The following is a 16119-nucleotide window of genomic DNA, read 5'->3' as shown; positions in this document are numbered from 1 at the left end:
TCTATTCTACTGTATTTTAGTCTATGCCGCTCTGACATTGCTCGTCCAAATATTTACATATTCTTAATTCCAATCCTTTACTTTAGATTTGTGTGCTTTATTTGTGTGTTTTATTTATTGTGTGTATTGTTGTGAAAGTGTTAGATATTACTTGTTAGATATTACTGCACTGTTGGAGCTACACCCGCAATAACATCTGCTAACCATGTGTATGTGACCAATCAAATTTGATTTGATTTGTAGACAGCTCTTTAAATCAACACAATTCACCTCCAAGAGAATGCCTTTAGCAATAGTGGCTTGGAACTATCAAAGCAAGTGTCAGGGATGAGTGCATGCGTGTGTGTGTGTGTGTGTGTGTGCACATGCATGTGTGTGAGGGAGGTTTTGGGTTAGATGGAGTGCAGATGTTGAGCAAGATGTTATGAACAGAAGCGGAAGACATGTTGTTGTAGCACCCATCTGTGGCAGACAAGTCCTAACTCATGCTCATACCTTGGCAGAGACTCAGAGAATGCTTCACCATCACTGGGAGATCAAAGCATGTTTATCTAAAAGTTAGACAGAGGATATAAGTGGATGTTTGGATCTTCTCCTGAGGCATTTCATGTTGAGCCTCTGGACCTGATTCAAATCACGGTTACCATCCAAGATTAAATAAGTAAATCATCATCAGCTAAGTCTACCCTGTATCAACTGTATAGAAAAGCTCAGATATAGAAATAGCTTGAGTTCAAATAGCATTCTGAAGAGTTTTCACTTCATTCATGCTACATAAATGAAAACAGTGATGGAGCATTAAGGCAACAACCAGCAACACTCACTCCATCATACATTTCCTAACATATAGGTCTACGAAGCTAAAGAGGCTGTAAGACAGTGGTCATCAACTAGATTCAGCCTCAGGAACAAATCCACCAGTTGGTCAAAGGTAATGGTGGCATCCCTGCAGGCCAGCTAACGTCGGACGTCCTCTCGTAGGCTGCATCTATAGTGGTCGATGAGGGCTCTGTCGTTCCAGCCTGCTCCGGCGGCCAAGGTTCGGAATTCAAGGGCGAAGTCCTGGGTGCTCCTCATTCCCTGCCTCAAATTGAAGAGCCTCTCCCCCGCCACTCTGCCCTCAGGTGGATGGTCGAAGACGGCCCTGAAGAGACGGGTGAAATCCTCGAAGTGGTCTGGAGCCGTGTCTCCTTCTCTCCAAATGGCGTTTGCCCAATCCAGCGCTCTTCCTGTGAGGCAGGAGACGAGAGCGGCCACTCTCTCTCCTCCCGAGGGAGCTGGGTGCACAGTGGCCAGGTAGACGTCCAGTTGAAGCAAGAATCCCTGGCACTGTGCTGCCGTTCCATCATACTCCCTGGGAAGGGAGAGACGCATCCCCCCAGAATCCCCTCTGGATGGAACGGGTGGAGACAACCCCAGTTGTGCTGGTCGAGGCACTGGAGACCTCCTGTCTCTCCCAGCGGTCCATGGTCTGGACAACGCGATCCATCATGGCACCAAGATGATGTAGCATGGCCGAATGTTCCTGGACGCGCTCCTCAACTCCTCTAACATTGGGTACCTGATCCTGCTGACTCCATTCAATCGGTGTGTAATTCTGTCAAGATGTGTATGAAGGCGAAGTCAGGTGCAGGAGAGCAGAGTATGATTAAATAAAGCACAGTTTATTATAGTTCCAAACCGGGAGCACAACAAAGCAAACGCGCTCAAAAAACGGAACAATAAAGTAAAGCGCTTAACGAACATCACTTGACATGAAGACAATTACACACAAAACATGATGGGAAACAGAGGGTTAAATACAAGTAGATTGATTGGGGAAATGAAAACCAGGTGTGTATGAAAACAAGACAAGACAAATGGATACATGAAAAATGGAGCGGCGATGGTTAGAAAGCCGGTGACGTCGATCGCCGAACGCCGGCCCGAACAAAGAGAGGAGCCGACTTCGGCAGAAGTCGTGACACTTACAGTACATTCGGAAAGTATTCAGACCCATTGACTTTTTCCACATTTAGTTACGTTACGGCCTTGTTCTTAAAATTGATTAAAAAATTGTTTTCCCTCAACAGCAATAACTTATTTACATAAGAATTCAGACCCTTTGCTATGAAACTCGAAATAGATGTCAGGTGCATCCTGTTTCCATTGATCATCCTTGAGATATTTCTACAACTTGATTGGAGTCCACCTGTGGTAAATTCAATTGATTGGACATTATTTGGAAAGGCACACACCTGTCTATATAAGGTCCCACAGTTGACAGTGCATGTCATAGCAAAAACCAAGCCATGAGGTCAAAGGAATTATCCGTAGAGCTCCGAGACAGGATTGTGTCGAGAAAAAGATCATGGGAAGGGAACAAAAACATTTCTGCAACATGGAAGGTCCCCAAGAACACAGTGGCCTCCATCATTCTGAAATGGAAGACATTTAGAACAACCAATACTCTTCTTAGAGCTGGCCGTCCGTCCAACTGAGCAATTAGGGGGGAAAGGAGGTGACTAAGAACTTAACGGTCACTCTGTCAGAACTCCAGAGTTCCTCTGTGGAGATTGGAGAACCTTCCAGAAGGACAACCATCTCTGCAGCACTCCACCAAACAGGCCTTTATGCTAGAGTGACAAGGCGGAAGCCACTCCTCAGTAAAAGGCACTTGACAGCCCGCTTGGAGTTTTCCAAAAGGCACCTAAAGTCTCTCAGACCATGAGAAACAAGATTCTCTTGTCTGATGAAACCAAGATTGAACTCTTTCGCCTGAATACCAAGCGTCATGTATGGAGGAAACCTGGCACCATCCCTACGCTGAAGCATGGTGGTGGCAGCATCATGGTGTGGGGATGTTTTTCAGCATCAGGGACTGGGAGACAGTCAGGGTTGAGGGAAATATGAAGGGAGCAAAGTACAGAGAGATCCTTGATGAAAACCTGCTCCAGAGCACTCAGGATGTCAGACTGGGGCGAAGGTTCACATTCTAACAAGACAACCACCCGAAGCACACAGCCAAGACAACACAAAAGTGGCTTCGGGACAAGTCTCTGAATGTCCTTGAGTGTCCTAGCCAGAGCCCAAACTTTAACCCAAACTTTGGCTCCTCCTCCCGTCTCCCTATGCGCTGCCCAGGGAGTACCAGTGACTCGCTCAATACGGAAGTGATCAGATGACACGGATGCTACGCTACAGGGCTGTTTTGCGAGCACAGACTGGAATATGTTCTGGGATTCATCCAATGGCACTGAGGAGTATACCGGCTTCATCAATAAGTGCATTGACGACTTTGTCCCCACAGTGACCGTAGGTACATATCGCAACCAGAAGCCATGGAATACAGGAAACATCTGCAACGAGCTAAAGGCTAGAGCTGCCGCTTTCAATGAGTGGAAATTTAATCCGGACGCTTATAAGAAATCCCGCTATGCTCTCAGACGAACCATCAAACAGGCAAAACTTCAATAGAGTACTAAGACTGAATCCTACGACACAAGCTCTGATGCTTGTCAGATGTGGCAGGTTTGCAAACTATTACGGACTACAAAGGGAACCCCAGTCATGAGCTGCCCAGTGCCGCCAGCCTACCAGACGAGCGAAATGCCTTATATGCTCGCTTTGAGGCAAGCAACACTGAAGCATGCATGAGAGCACCAGCTGTTCTGGACGACAGTGTGAACACGCGCTCCGTAGCCGATGTGAGCAAGACCTTTAAATAGGTCAACATTCACAAGGCCCCAGGGCCAGACGGATTGCCAGGACATTCACTCAGAGCATGTGCGGACCAACTGGCATGTGTCTTCACTGAAATTTTCAACCTCTCCCTGACCGAGTCTGTAATACCTACATGTTTCAAGCAGACCACCATAGTCTCTGTGCCCAATAAATCTGCCTAAATGACTACCGCCCCATAGCACTCACATCAGTAGCCATGAAGTGCTTGAAAGGCTGGTCAAGGCTCACATCAATACCATTAAAACCTTAGACCCACTCCAATTTGCATACAGCCCCAACAGAACCACAATCTCAATCGCACTACACACTGCCCTTTTACACCTGGACAAAAGGAACAACTATGTGAGAGTGCTGTTTATTGACTACAGCTCTGCGTTCAACACCATAGTGCCCACAAAGCTCATCACTAAGCTAATGACTCTGGGACGAAACATCTCCCTCTGCAACTGGATCCTGGACTTCCTGACGGGCCGCCCCCAGATGGTAAGGGTAGGCAACAACACATCTTCCACTCTGATCCTCAACAAGGGGGCCCCTCAGGGGTGCATGCACAGAACAAGCAGTATGGCTGGTGGCATTGTCATGCTGGAGGGTCATGTCAGGATGAGCCTGCAGGAAGAGTACCACATGAGGGAGGAGGATGTCTTCCCTGTAACGCACAGCGTTGAGATTGCCTGCAATGACAACAAGCTCAGTCCGATGATGCTGTGACACACTGTCACAGACCATGATGGACCCTCCACCTCCAAATCGATCCCACTCCAGAGTACAGACCTCGGTGTAATGCTCATTCCTTCGACGATAAACGCGAATCCGACCATCACCCATGGTGACACAAAACCGCGACTCGTCAGTGAAGAGCACTTTTTGCCAGTCCTGTCTGGTCCAGCGACGGTGGGTTTGTGCCCATAGGCGACGTTGTCCGCAGGCTTGATGTTCGGATGTACCGATCCTGTGCAGGTGTTGTTACACGTGATCTGCCACTGCGAGGATGATCAGCTGTCCATCCTGCCCCCCTGTAGCGCTGTCTTAGGCATCTCACAGTACGGTCATTGCAATTTATTGCCCTGGCCACATCTGCAGTCCTCATGCCTCCTTGCAGCATGCCTAAGGCACGTTCACGCAGATGAGCAGGGACCCTGGGCATCTTTCTTTTGGTGTTTTTCAGAGTCAGTAGAAAGACCTTTTTAGTGTCCTAAGTTTTCATAACTGTGACCTTAATTGCCTACCGTCTGTAAGCTGTTAGCGTCTTAGCGACCGTTCCACAGGTGCATGTTCATTAATTGTTCATGGTTCATTGAACAAGCATGGGAAACAGTGTTTAAACGCTTTACAATGAAGATCTGTGACGTTATATGGATTTTTACGGATTTTCTCTGAAAGACAGGGTCCTGAAAAAGGGACGTTTCTTTTTTTGCTGAGTTTACATGACACTCATATTTTCCCTATACCGTCATGAGGTTGCTACAACCTAGCCTATGAAAGAAAGTTTACAAAGTAGGTGCACACAGGTGACAGACAGTGACATTCAATACCACCTTGCACAGTCTTGCCTGCATCTAGCTGATATAGGGTGTAACCATCATTCCAACAGTTGCAAACAAGACTTTCTATTGGTCAAATTCAGGTATGTTCATCCCTGTTCCGTTTGCTTCCGTTTAAGAAGTTTCGCAACAGAATAATCAGAATGAAAACACCCCTGATCATGCGCAAACACAGTTCACTTTCATAGCAGCCACATTGTATTCCATCTCGCATCTATGAGTTCTCCTCTCACCTCTTCCCTTTGCTTGTGGACTTCAATGCACAACACATCAGCTGTGTGTGACGAGGCCGAACCGCTACACACAGGCTACATCCTTGTCACCATATTAGCTAAAGTAACGTCATAGTTAGCATAGCTAATACTATTACTAATAAAACTAACTTGTTAGTAAACCTGCTACAATCATGCAGTAACATTACAGTTTACAGTCAGTAAGCAGTTACACTGGTGGGCCCCCATAAAACCAAAAGCTTACCTTGACTTGGAAGAGTTCCAGTGTTGTGTTGGATAGTCATAACCAGCTAGCTAACGTAGCATCCCTCTGTGTGAGCAGGGTGTTTCAGTAGGCTAAACTACTCGCTGCATTTGCTAGCTAAGTAAGTGAAACTGAAAGGGGGACAAATGACACTCTATTTCTCTCTTGCTTCTTCTTCATTTTGGAATAAATTATTTTGTTCAAAATTGTTCAATTATTGTCTTTCTCTCTCTTTGAGTCAACTACTCACCACATTTTATGCACTGCAGTGCTAGCTAGCTGTAGCTTATGCTTTCAGTACTAGATTCATTCTCTGATCCTTTGATTGGGTGGACAACAAGTCAGTTCATGCTGCAAGAGCTCTGATATGTTGGAGGTTGTCCTCTGGAAGTTGTCATAATTACTGTGCAAGTCTATGGAAGGGGGTGAGAACCATGAGCCTCCTAGGTTTTGTATTGAAGTCAATGTACCCAGAGGAGGACGGAGGCTAACTGTCCTCCGGCTACACCATGGTGCTACCCTACAGAGTGCTGTTTTGGCTACTGTAGACCTTCTTTGTTTTAATCAATTACTTGGTGACATGCAATTATATTTAGCATAGTTTTATCTAAAAAGGACAACTTTTTAAATGTTTAATTTTTTTAATGAAATTCACTGAGGACGTTCCTCCACTTCTTAATCTATATTGCCTCCTTATATTGTACAATCTGTGTCGCTTAGGGGAGGGGGCTATAAAAAAAACTAAGGCCCTGGGCCTATGATTTCTTAATCCGGCCATGACAACACCTATGTAAAAAGACAGAAAGAATTCAATTTATTCAAATTATAATTATAATCCATCTAAAGGTGTCCATCTAAAGGTTGTAAGGTGTTTATTTCCTCTGTGTCTCAGTACCTCTGATGTGTAACGTGCTCTTCAAATGGGTTGAAAAATACCGAAAGTGCTGCCGGGGACACAGACCCTGCCGGGGAGACTGTGTATTCTAATGAAAACTAGGCTGCTCCTTCACACCACGTTTGTCTGAGCCTGAGAGGAAGAGAGATAAGACATCTAGAGTCATTGATCGGATATACAGAGATTTATATGAAGGCTCCATTCACCGACAGCATGAAGTATATAGTTATATTCCACCACATACTGTCATCATTAGGACACTATAGATGTGTGTGTGTGGGACACTCCTCTCCTCACTGTCAGAACCTTCACTTCTCTGGAGTGGAGAGTGAGCTCACTTTTTCCACAGCCATTAAAACGTGTGTGGTTTTCCAAAAACACATTTCCTGCCGTCCGCAGGCAAAATAAGGAAAAGTCAAATAGCCTCGTAACTAAGAATAGCTATAATAATGATAATCAAGTTACATATGAAAAAGGAGAGATGGTTATTTTGTGTTTATGGAGTATACTTTGATTGTTTTACTGTTTTTTAACTCCTTAAATTATTTGTTCTTATATAAAGAATACTAGTAGGAAGTTTTATGAATGTTAAAACAGTTTTCGCAAATTGACACTTAAAAAAAAATCAGAACTGAACTGCACCTCACTGCTTTTGTACTCAGTAAGGTAACTGGGCCAGGCCTAAAAGGGCCCAACTGTACTCAGTAAGGTAACTGGGCCAGGCCTAACAGGGCCCAACTGTACTCAGTAAGGTAACTGGGCCAGGCCTAACAGGGCCCAACTGTACTCCGTAAGGTAACTGGGCCAGGCCTAACAGGGCCCAACTGTACTCAGTAAGGTAACTGGGCCAGGCCTAACAGGGCCCAACTGTACTCAGTAAGGTAACTGGGCCAGGCCTAACAGGGCCCAACTGTACTCAGTAAGGTAACTGGGCCAGGCCTAACAGGGCCCAACTGTACTCAGTAAGGTAACTGGGCCAGGCCTAACAGGGCCCAACTGTACTCAGTAAGGTAACTGGGCCAGGCCTAACAGGGCCCAACTGTACTCAGTAAGGTAACTGGGCCAGGCCTAACAGGGCCCAACTGTACTCAGTAAGGTAACTGGGCCAGGCCTAACAGGGCCCAACTGTACTCAGTAAGGTAACTGGGCCAGGCCTAACAGGGCCCAACTGTACTCAGTAAGGTAACTGGGCCAGGCCTAACAGGGCCCAACTGTACTCAGTAAGGTAACTGGGCCAGGCCTAACTGTACTCAGTAAGGTAACTGGGCCAGGCCTAACTGTACTCAGTAAGGTAACTGGACCAGGCCTAAATGTACTCAGTAAGGTAACTGGGCCAGGCCTAACAGGGCCTAACTGCTTACTGTAACTCTGGAGGCATGGCTGGGTTTGGGTTGGCATTCAGGGCTTGACTATGGGCCAAGAAAAAGGTTTGAGTACAATTCAAGCCTCCAAGTATTGTAACAATAGCAGGTAGAGGTGCAGTTTCTATGGCGTAACATAAGCCTACCTCTGTGTGACTATAGCTGCATTGACCTGAGAAAACCTAGGACACAGAGTGGGAGTGTCACACCCTGATCTGTTTCACCTGTCCTTGTGCTTGTCTCCACACCCTCCAGCTGCCACCCATCTTCCCCATTATCCTCTGGGTATTTAAACCTGTGTTTTCTGTTTGTCTGTGCCAGTTTGTCTTGTATGTTCCAAGTCAACCAGCGTGTTTTTCCCATGCTCCTGCCTTTTCTATTCTCTTTTGCTAGTCCTCCCGGTTTTGACCCTTGCCTGTTTTCTGGACTCTGTACTCGCCTTCCTGACCACTCTGCCTGCCCTGACCTCGAACCTGCCTGCCACACTGTACCTCCTGGACTCTGAACTGGTTTTGACCTTTTGCCTGTCCACGACCAATCTCTTGCCTATCCCTTTTGGATTATTAATAAATATCAAAGACTCAAACCATCTGCTTCCCGTGTCTGCATCTGGGTCTCGCCTTGTGAGAAATGAAGAATACTAGGAGAGAAGCAGAAGGGCTGAATGTGAAAGACTACTGCCTGCCTGCCTATCTGTCTGTCTGTTCGTCATTTGGTCTGTCTGCATGCCTGCTTGTCTGTCTGTCTGCCTGTTGGTCTGTCTGTCCGAAACACAGTAGTACCCTGACTGGTTGACTGACTGAAATCTATCACAGTAGACAGCTCACCAGCTGAAAGGGGCAGAATATGAGTCACTTTTCTCTGCCTCCTGCTGCTGTCCTGTCTGTCTATTGATGTCCCAGTCAGACAGACAGCACGTCTACACACAGACACACACACACAAAGTTTGGCCTCACTTTGCAAAATAACTTGAGGATAATTGAAATCAGGATGATGCTGTCATGTTGTCCATCTATTTCAATAAGCTCCCTTTCTCTCTTTCAGAAAAATATGTTCATCTGGGCCGAACATGTGGAGGGTTCTCACTGACATGCCGAAGATGGCATGAAGCAGTGTTCCACACGTCCTCCCCATTAACCGGAGTGTGTGTGTGTGGCGTGAAACAGTGTTCCACACGTCCTACCTATTAGATGGGGAATCCAGGCAATTAACTGGAATTAACCCTGGCCGATGCCCACAATTAATCTCAATCAATAACTCAAATATAAACACCCACCATCACTCAACACTAAGCCTGACAAACAGAAATAAGGAAACTATTAAGGTGTAGCAAAAACACAGGCCTAGTACACTTGTAGTGGGCAATAATACTATTTGATATGTTTAGATACACTATACAGTGCATTCAGAAAGTATTCAGACCCCTTGACTTTTCCCACATTTTGTTACGTGAGCCTTTTTCTAAAATTGATGATTTTTTTTCTCATCAATTTACACCCATAATGACAAAGCAAAAACTGTTTTTTAGAAAACTTTGCAAATGTATTAAAAATTAAATGTGACGAGGCCTCCTGCAGTGCCAGCTGTGCCACTAGAGATCCTGATTCGAGTCCAGGCTCTGTCGCAGCTGGCCACAACCGGGAGACCCATCGGGCGGCGCACAATTGGCCCAGCATTGTCCGGGTTAGGGGAGGGTTTGGCCGGCAAGGATGTTCTTGTCCCATCGAACTCTAGCGACTCCTGTGGCGGGCAAGGCACAATGCACGCTGACACGGTCGCCAGGTGTACGGTGTTTCCTCCGACACATTGGTGCGGCTGGCTTCCGGGTTAAGCTGGCATTGTGTCAAGAAGCAGTGCGGCTCAGCTGGGTTGTGTTTCGGAGGATGCACAGCTCTCAAAAAAAAAATATAATAATAATATATATATACACACTACCGTTCAAACGTTTGGGGTCACTTAGAAATGTCCTTGTTTTCCATGAAAACATACATGAAATGAGTTGCAAAATGAATAGGAAATATAGTCAAGACGCTGACAAGGTTATAAATAATGATTTTTAATTGAAATAATAATTGTGTCCTTCAAACTATGCTTTCGTCAAAGAATCCTTAATTTGCAGCAATTACAGCCTTGTAGACCTTAGGCATTCTAGTTGTCAATTTGTTGAGGTAATCTGAAGAGATTTCACCCCATGCTTCCTGAAGCACCTCCCACGAGTTGGATTGGCTTGATGGGCACTTCTTACGTACCACATGGTCAAGCTGCTTCCCCAGATCTGAGCCTCGACACAATCCTGTCTCCGAGCTCTAATAACAATTCCTTCCATCTCATGGCATGGTTTTTGCTCAGACATGCACTGTCAACTGTGGGACCTTACATAAAAAGTGTGTGCCTTTCCAAATCATGTCCAATCAATTGAATTTACCACAGGTGGACTCCAATCAAGTTGTAAACTCAGAAAAAAAAGAAACGTCCCTTTTTCAAGACCCTGTCTTTCAAAGATAATTCGTAAAAATCCAAATAACTTCACAGATCTTCATTGTAAAGGGTTTAAACACTGTTTCCCATGCTTGTTCAATGAACCATGAACAATTAATGAACATGCACCTGTGGAACGGTCGTTAAGACACTAACAGCTTACAGACGGTAGGCGACTAAAGTCACAGTTATGAAAACTTAGGACACTAAAGAGGCCTTTCTACTGACTCTGAAAAACACCAAAAGAAAGATGCCCAGTGTCCCTGCTCATCTGCGTGAACGTGCATTAGGCATGCTGCAAGGAGGCATGAAGACTGCAGATGTGGCCAGGGCAATAAATTGTAATGTCCATACTGTGAGACGCCTAAGACAGCGCTACAGGGAGACAGGACGGACAGCTGATCGTCCTCGCAGTGGCAGACCACGTGTAACAACACCTGCACAGGATCGGTACATCCGAACATCCCACCTGCGGGACAGGTTCAGGATGCCAACAACAACTGCCCGAGTTACACCAGGAACGCACAATCCCTCCATCAGTGCTCAGACTGTCCGCAATAGGCTGAGAGAGAGAGCCCGGATCTCAATCCCTTTGAGCACGTCTGGGACATGTTGGATCGGAGGGTGAGGGCTAGGGCCATTCCCCCCAGAAATGTTCGGGAACTTTCAGGTGCCTTGGTGGAAGAGTGGGGTAACATCTCATAGCAAGAACTGGCAGACCATGAGGAGGAGATGCACTGCAGTACTTAATGCAGCTGGTGGCCACACCAGATACTGACTGTTCATTTTGATTTTGACCCCCCCTCCCCTTTGTTCAGGGACACACTATTCAATTTCTGTTAGTCACATGTCTGTGGAACTTGTTCAGTTTATGTCTCAGTTGTGAATCTTGTTATGTTCATACAAATATTTACACATGTTAAGTTAGCTGAAAATAAACACAGTTGACAGTGAGATGACGTTTCTGTTTTTGCTGAGTTTAGACACATTCCAAGGATGATAAATGGAAACAAGATGCTCCTCAGCTCAATTTTGAATCTCATAGCAAAGGTTCTAAATACCTATGTAAATAAGGTATTTCTGTTTACATTTTGTATACATTTATAAACATTTCTAAAAACCTGTTTTCACTTTGTCATTATAGGGTATTGTGTGTAGATTGACGAGGGAAATGTTTTATTTAATCAATTTTAGAATAAGGCTGTAACAACAAAATGTGGGAAAAGTCAAGGGGTCTAAATACTTTCCGAATGCACTGTAGACTGCAAATGCATAAAACATCTACACAAGTAAAATAGACTGTAATAAGCAAACAAAGGGTTAAACAAGTGATTAATAAGGAAATGTGTTGCATTAAGGACTTTTATCTATAGTACATGTGTAACAGTATAGCTTTCGTCCCTCTCCTCTACCTGGACTTGAACCAGGGACCCTCTGCACACATTGACAACAGTCACCATCGAAGCATCGTTACCCATCGCTCCACAAAGGCCGCGGCCCTGGCAGCACAAGGGGAACAACTACTTCAAGGTCTCAGAGCGAGTGACGTCACCGATTGAAACGCTATTAGCGCGGACCACCGCTAACTAGCTAGCCATTTCACATCGGTTACACATGGACCCTGCAAGGAAACCCCATTTGGAACCCCTCTTTACCTCTGCTGCCAGGTAGCCTCCTGTGATGAGCATATATTCTGAGAACTGGCTTTGCTGTCTCCACTGGGTCTGGAGTGATTCCTGGAACGAAACACAAGAGGGTGCTTGGGGCCTCCCAAGTGGCGCAGCGGTCTAACGCAGTGCGCCACAGTGCTATAAGCGTCACTACAGACCCTGGTTCAATCCCGAACTGTGACACAGCCGGCTGCGACCGGGAGACCCATGAGGCGGCGCATAATTGGCCCAGCGTCGTCCGGGTTAGCGGAGGGTTTGGCCGGCAGGGATGTCCTTGTCCCATTGCGCTCTCCCAATAGGGGAGAAAAAAATAACGGGTTCTTGGGGTAATGAATATGACATATGGCTATTGAGTAACTGGGTGCACAGTCAGACACAGCAAATTACAATATACCCCAAAGCTCAAACAGTCAGACACAGCATATTACTATATAACCCCAAACCTCCAACAGTCAGACACAGTATATTACTATACACCCCCAAACCTCCTACAGAACATAACTAAAAGTGTTCTGATTCCATCTAGTGGTAAAATGTAAGGAAAAACACTTTCATATTTAAGTCTGATACTCATAAAGGGAGAGAAAATATGGGAAATAAGTTCAAGTTCCAAACGTTATGTGAAAATGGAAATGTGGATTTGGCTAAAACACATCACAGGAATCCAACAAATCCCCTCCATAACTACTGTACTTTCTTGCCTACCCTACTACACCACCAGTCTGTGGGGCCACTGTGTACAGGTGCTTTTGGTGTCGTTGATGCACCTTGTGAAGGTCCAGTCTGGTCACCAAATTACATATGTGGTCCACAGGAAGAGAGAGTGTGTATGTGTATATATGTGTGTGTGTCAAAGAAGGCTGGTGGGAGGAGCTATAGGAGGATAAGCTCATTGTAATGTCTGGAATGGAATTGATGGAAGGGAGTCAAACATGTGGTTTCCATATATTTTATGTGTTTGATGCCATTCCATTTATTCCATTGCAGCCATTACAATGAGCCCATCCTCCAATAGCTCATCCCACCAGCCTCCTCTGGTGTGTGTGTGTCCCACCAACCTGTCCATCAGCAGAACCAGTGACCAGCTGCCTGCTCTTTTCCAAGAGGAACACACAGAGTAATGGAGAGGAACACACTGAGTAATGGAGAGGAACACACTGAATAATGGAGCGGAACACACAGAGTAATGGAGAGGAACACACTGAGTAATGGAGAGGAACACACTGAATAATGGAGCGGAACACACTGAGTAATGGAGAGGAACACACTGCGTAATGGAGCGGAACAGAGGAAGAGACATACAGTTAACATGCCACTAAGTATTATTTACTAAATATTCAACCAAATGTCCCTCAAACTGGTGTCTCCACATAGCTTACCTGACCATACAGCACACTGATAGAGAACTACCTGACAATACAGCACACTGATAGAGAACTACCTGACCATACAGCACACTGATAGAGAACTACCTGACCATACAGCACACTGATAGAGAACTACCTGACCATACAGCACACTGATAGAGAACTACCTGACCATACAGCACACTGATAGAGAACTACCTCACCATACAGCACACTGATAGAGAACTACCTGACCATACAGCACACTGATAGAGAACTACCTGACAATACAGCACACTGATAGAGAACTACCTGACCATACAGCACACTGATAGAGAACTACCTGACAATACAGCACACTGATAGAGAACTACCTGACAATACAGCACACTGATAGAGAACTACCTGACCATACAGCACACTGGTAGAGAACTACCTCACCATACAGCACACTGATAGAGAACTACCTGACCATACAGCACACTGATAGAGAACTACCTGACAATACAGCACACTGATAGAGAACTACCTGACAATACAGCACACTGATAGAGAACTACCTGACAACACAGCACACTGATAGAGAACTACCTCACCATACAGCACACTGATAGAGAACTACCTGACAATACAGCACACTGATAGAGAACTACCTCACCATACAGCACACTGATAGAGAACTACCTCACCATACAGCACACTGATAGAGAACTACCTCACCATACAGCACACTGATAGAGAACTACCTGACAATACAGCACACTGATAGAGAACTACCTGACCATACAGCACACTGATAGAGAACTACCTCACCATACAGCACACTGATAGAGAACTACCTGACAATACAGCACACTGATAGAGAACTACCTCACCATACAGCACACTGATAGAGAACTACCTGACCATACAGCACACTGATAGAGAACTACCTGACAATACAGCACACTGATAGAGAACTACCTGACCATACAGCACACTGATAGAGAACTACCTGACCGTACAGCACACTGATAGAAAACTACCTGACCATACAGCACACTGATAGAGAACTACCTGACAATACAGCACACTGATAGAGAACTACCTGACCATACAGCACACTGATAGAGAACTACCTCACCATACAGCACACTGATAGAGAACTACCTGACCATACAGCACACTGATAGAGAACTACCTCACCATACAGCACACTGATAGAGAACTACCTGACCATACAGCACACTGATAGAGAACTACCTGACAATACAGCACACTGATAGAGAACTACCTGACCATACAGCACACTGATAGAGAACTACCTGACCATACAGCACACTGATAGAAAACTACCTGACCATACAGCACACTGATAGAGAACTACCTGACAATACAGCACACTGATAGAGAACTACCTGACCATACAGCACACTGATAGAGAACTACCTCACCATACAGCACACTGATAGAGAACTACCTGACCATACAGCACACTGATAGAGAACTACCTGACCATACAGCACACTGATAGAGAACTACCTGACAATACAGCACACTGATAGAGAACTACCTGACCATACAGCACACTGATAGAGAACTACCTGACAATACAGCACACTGATAGAGAACTACCTGACCATACAGCACACTGATAGAGAACTACCTGACCATACAGCACACTGATAGAGAACTACCTGACCATACAGCACACTGATAGAGAACTACCTGACCATACAGCACACTGATAGAGAACTACCTGACAATACAGCACACTGATAGAGAACTACCTGACCATACAGCACACTGATAGAGAACTACCTGACCATACAGCACACTGATAGAGAACTACCTGACCATACAGCACACTGATAGAGAACTACCTGACAATACAGCACACTGATAGAGAACTACCAGACCATACAGCACACTGATAGAGAACTACCTGACAATACAGCACACTGATAGAGAACTACCTGACAATACAGCACACTGATAGAGAACTACCTGACAATACAGCACACTGATAGAGAACTACCTGACCATACAGCACACTGATAGAGAACTACCTGACCATACAGCACACTGATAGAGAACTACCTGACAATACAGCACACTGATAGAGAACTACCTGACCATACAGCACACTGATAGAGAACTACCTGACAATACAGCACACTGATAGAGAACTACCTGACCGTACAGCACACTGATAGAGAACTACCTCACCATACAGCACACTGATAGAAAACTACCTGACAATACAGCACACTGATAGAGAACTACCTGACCATACAGCACACTGATAGAGAACTACCTGACAATACAGCACACTGATAGAGAACTACCTGACCATACAGCACACTGATAGAGAACTACCTGACAATACAGCACACTGATAGAGAACTACCTGACCATACAGCACACTGATAGAGAACTACCTGACCATACAGCACACTGATAGAGAACTACCTGACAATACAGCACACTGATAGAGAACTACCTGACCATACAGCACACTGATAGAGAACTACCTGACCATACAGCACACTGATAGAGAACTACCTGACAATACAGCACACTGATAGAGAACTACCAGACCATACAGCACACTGATAGAGAACTACCTGACAATACAGCACACTG

The 16119-nt window shown here is 45.4% G+C and overlaps 1 long non-coding RNA gene across 1 annotated transcript in view; it reads right to left on the bottom strand.

Annotated features, from left to right (window-relative positions):
• The window catches only part of LOC120046851, a 39635-nt gene that overhangs the window by 3221 nt on the left and 20295 nt on the right, over window positions 1–16119 (bottom strand). The gene's annotated exons all lie outside the window — the stretch shown is intronic.

Source organism: Salvelinus namaycush, chromosome 4 (genome assembly GCF_016432855.1).
Source record: "Salvelinus namaycush isolate Seneca chromosome 4, SaNama_1.0, whole genome shotgun sequence".
In the NCBI taxonomy this organism is placed as follows: Eukaryota; Metazoa; Chordata; class Actinopteri; order Salmoniformes; family Salmonidae; genus Salvelinus; species Salvelinus namaycush.
The sequence above is the reverse complement of the archived record's forward strand: the minus strand, read 5'-3'. Positions and strand labels throughout refer to the sequence as shown.